Raw genomic sequence first — 4,071 nt, 5'->3', positions numbered from 1 at the left:
CTTCTCCCGGCCCCTTCTGCTGGCCCACTCTTTCCTCTACTTCTCTACTCCTCTCTTCTTCTTCTTCTTCTTCTCCGTCTCTCTCTTCCTTCCCTCCCTCCTCTCTTATCACCTACCTCTCTCCCTCTGAACCGGCTGCCAGGCTGAAGACTGTGGAAGAAGCAGAGCGCTCCAATTATTTATAGGGCTTTGGGTGGTCTGTAGGAGGGAAGGGGTGTTACACAAAGGGAGGAAAGAAAGTGGAGGGAGATGCTGACTGAAACACACACAGCACCAGTTGCTTGCCAGATCATTTTTTCCCCTCCTCTTTGGCTTCGCCCCCCATCCTCCTCCCCCATCTTCCTTAGCAAACTCTCCGCTCCCTGATGCTGTATTTTTAAAAAAGGCTTTTAAAGAAATCCTTATTCAAAAGGAGATGGGGAATGCATGCCTCAGGAATCCAGGGCATCCTTCATTCACTCTCTAGATCTAGCAAACGGACAGGAGTGAAATCTCTTACCGGACTTTCTCATCTCTCCAGGGACTGGATGAGGTCTCTTGACATGCTCGCGGGCTACCGGTTTTGTTCTTGCTGTAGGGGATGTAGAGGAATGCCTGAACTCAAGAAATCAAGACTGGCATCTTTAGAAGAAGAAGAGTTGGTTTTTATATGCCGACTTTCTCTACCACTTACGGGAGACTCAAACCAGCTTACAATCTCCTTCCCTTCCCCTCCCCACAACAGACACCCCGTGAGGTGGGTGGGGCTGAGAGAGCTGTGACTAGCCCGAGGTCACCCAGCTGGCTTCATGTGGAAACAAATCCAGTTCACCAGAGCGGGGAAACAAATCCTGTTCACCTCCCGCTCATGTGGAGGAGTGGGGAATCAAACCCGGTTCTCCAGATCAGACTCCACTGCTCCAAACCACCGCTCTTAACCACTACACCACGCTGGCTCCCTGTTTAGCACTATCTGTGGTGCATAAATAGGGTAGACAGGATTGCGAATTCAGACTGCCCAAAGAGGGCAAGTTTTCTTGATAATAAAATGCGGAGGCATCTGTTAGAGTCTGGGGAGATCATTCCACACGACTGTAGTCTAAGAAAGCTTGTGGTAGAATAAAATAAAGGTGCTACAAGACTCCAGTTTATTTTTACTCCAGGGAATTTGGTGAGGTTTCTGAAATATGTCTCAGTCTTTCCCCAGGGACTTTCCTCCAAGGACTTCTAGGAAGAGTCTGCCAAGTTTGATCTGCGTCGTTTAAACATTTGCTTCCGATCTTGACAGCTGTCTGCATTTCTGTGTGGATGGCCCACTAGATGAACACAGTAAAAGAAAATTTTTTAAAGAACCCTTCTGCGAACAAGTCCTTGATGAAAGAAATTGCCCAATTTGCACACGCTTTTGCAGCGCTTTGCACAATGTATAATTGACGTGTGGGATCCCTCGCCACAAGAGGTAGTGATAGCCTCGAGCATCTATGGATTGAACAGGGGGCAAACTCATGGAGGAGAGGCTGATCAATAGCTATTGGCTAGGGGAGGGGCTGTGGGTCAGAGGCAGGACATCTGATTGGTACGCCGAAGGTCCCAGGTTCAATCCCCGGCTTCTCCAGTTAAAAGGATCTGGCAGTAGGTGATGTGGAAGGGAGGGGTTGTGGCTCAGTGGCAGAGCCTCTGCTTGAAATGCAGAAGGCCCCAGGTTCAATCCCTGGTATCTCCAGTTAAAGGGACTAGGCGAGTAGGTGATGGGAAAGACCTCTGCCTGAGACCCTGGAGAGCCGCTGCCGGTCTGAGTAGACAATACTGACTTTGATGGACTGAGGGTCTGATTCAGTATGAGGCAGCTTCATGTGTTCATATGTGTGTATGAGACTTCCCGGCCCCACCTGGAGGCTCGTAACCCTAATGTCGGTGGCAGAATGCCACCTTGCTGGGGAGGGGCAACCTGGGGGGGAGGCTGTTGCCATGATGACCTGCTTGTGGGTTTCCGGAGGCATCCGATTTGTCACTGTGGGGTTGAAAAACCCTGGCCTAGGTGGCCCTTTCATCTAATGCAGCAGGGCTCAATGTATGTTCTGATCTCTGTGAGCATTGCCCATGAGAAATTATTGCTGGCTCTATCAGAACTCTTTTTCCTTCACTGGAAATTCCATACATCTTTCTTCTGAGCAGAAACCTCCAAACCCAGTCCAGGACTTCACTTCATTCTACATTCTGCGTTTTTATCCAAATCTTCTTCCAAGAAGCTCAGCGTGCCAACCATAGTCCTACCCACCACAGCCATTTTCTCCAGGTGAACACATGAAGCTGCCTTATACTGAATCGGACCCTCGGTCCATCAAAGTCAGTATTGTCTACTCAGACCAGCAGCAGCTTTCCAGGGTCTCAGGCAGGGGTCTTTCACATCGCCTACTTGCCTGTTCCCTTTAACTGGAGATGCCGGGGATTGAACCTGGGACCTTCTGCATGCCAAGCAGATGCCAAGCAGATGCTCTACCTCTGAGCCACAGCCCCTCCCCAAAAGTTCAGTTACCCCCTCTTTTATCCTCACAACCACTTTGTGAACGCATGAACACATGAAGCTGCCTTGTACTGAATCAGACCCTCGGTCCATCAGAGTCAGTATTGTCTACTCAGACCGGCAGCGGCTCTCCAGGATCGCAGGCAGAAATCTTTTACATCACCTACCTGCCTGTTCCCTTTAACTGGAGATGCTGGTGATTTAACCTGGGAACTTCTGCATGCCAAGCAGATGCTCTACCACTGAGCCATGGCCCCTCCCCTCCCTGAACTGATCTCTATCGGCTGGAGATCAGTTGCAATAGCAGGAGATCTCCAGCTACTACCTAGAGGTTGGCAACCTTAGAGTATAGACCAGCAAGAAGTGTGCAAGATATTTTCCCTCCCCCCTTTCTTAAATGACTCTCCAGGAACTCCTTGCTTAAATTTCACACCGCATATTTTAGAGCAGACCTTTTTTCCCCAAAGGCAGCTGCCTCTGCTATTACCAGGGAGCCTGGATTCTGCATCTATTCCACGTAGGCCCACAGAGACAAGCGATGACAGAGAGCAGAGGGTGAAAAATAAAATAAAATAAAATAAAGGGCAGGCCAGGCTACATTTGCAAAGAAAGTTTCCTGCCGGTGCCAAACTGAAGAATCTTTTTAAGACCACGAAGAAACCTCCCCCACGAATGCATTTTGGTCTGTGTAATACTGTTGCCTATCGGAGCCTTAACACTTTTTGCAGAATTATTTTTAAAAGAGTTTTTGTATATTCTTTGTGAAATGCTGACAGCCCTTTTCTCAGCTGAGCGGATCCAGCAAGGAACAAAAAGAAACCTTGGAACATGAAACCCATTCAGATTCAGCTGGCTTTTAATTTTTAAGCACATCCTGTTGAGTTTCCATAAGGTTTGCTGTTTGTTTGTAAAATACAAGTGGAAGACCTGCAAAGATGTGCAGGGAACATCTAATTCCCCCTTCCCCACTGCTTCCTCTTTCCCTTCCCTGAAAGCAAGGGTTGTCAGCTATGGTTGCAACCTCCAGGTTCTCCAGCCGATAGAGATCAGTTCACCTAGAAAAATGGCCATTTTAACAATTGGACTCTATGGCATTGAAGTCCCTCCCCTTGCCAAACCTTGCCCTACTCAGGCCCCGCCGCCCCAAAAATCCCACCGGTTGCAAAGAGGGACCTGGCAACTCTATTGCCAGCTCCGGGTTGGGAATTACCTGGAGATTCTGGGGGTGGAGCCTGAGGAGGGCGGAGCTTGGAGAGAGGAGGGACTTCAGTGTCATAGAATCCAATGGCCAAAGTGGCCATTATCTCCAGGGGAACTGATCTCTGTCACCTGGAGATTAGTTGTAATAGCAGGAGACCTCCAGCCACCACCTTGAAGCTGGCAACCTTAGCCTGGCCCTATGACAGGTTAGACCATAACACAGGATGGCTGGAGTAGGGTGTATTGATAAGAACCCAGGTAGGCCTAATTCACAAGTAGGGTTGCCAGGTCCAGGTTGGGAAATACCTGGAGATTTTGGGGTTGGAGCCTGAGGAGGGGAGGGTTTGGGGAGGGGAGGGACTTCATTG

At 49.3% G+C, this 4,071-nt stretch overlaps 1 non-coding gene across 1 annotated transcript; it reads left to right on the top strand.

Annotated features, from left to right (window-relative positions):
• Positions 1-1,630: 1,630 nt before the first annotated feature.
• On the top strand, positions 1,631-1,702 carry TRNAF-GAA (transfer RNA phenylalanine (anticodon GAA)). Its single transcript has one exon. It is a non-coding gene; the product is annotated as a tRNA-Phe (tRNA).
• Positions 1,703-4,071: the final 2,369 nt, after the last annotated feature.

Source organism: Euleptes europaea, chromosome 11 (assembly GCF_029931775.1).
Source record: "Euleptes europaea isolate rEulEur1 chromosome 11, rEulEur1.hap1, whole genome shotgun sequence".
Lineage (NCBI taxonomy): Eukaryota > Metazoa > Chordata > Lepidosauria > Squamata > Sphaerodactylidae > Euleptes > Euleptes europaea.
The sequence above is the reverse complement of the archived record's forward strand: the minus strand, read 5'-3'. Positions and strand labels throughout refer to the sequence as shown.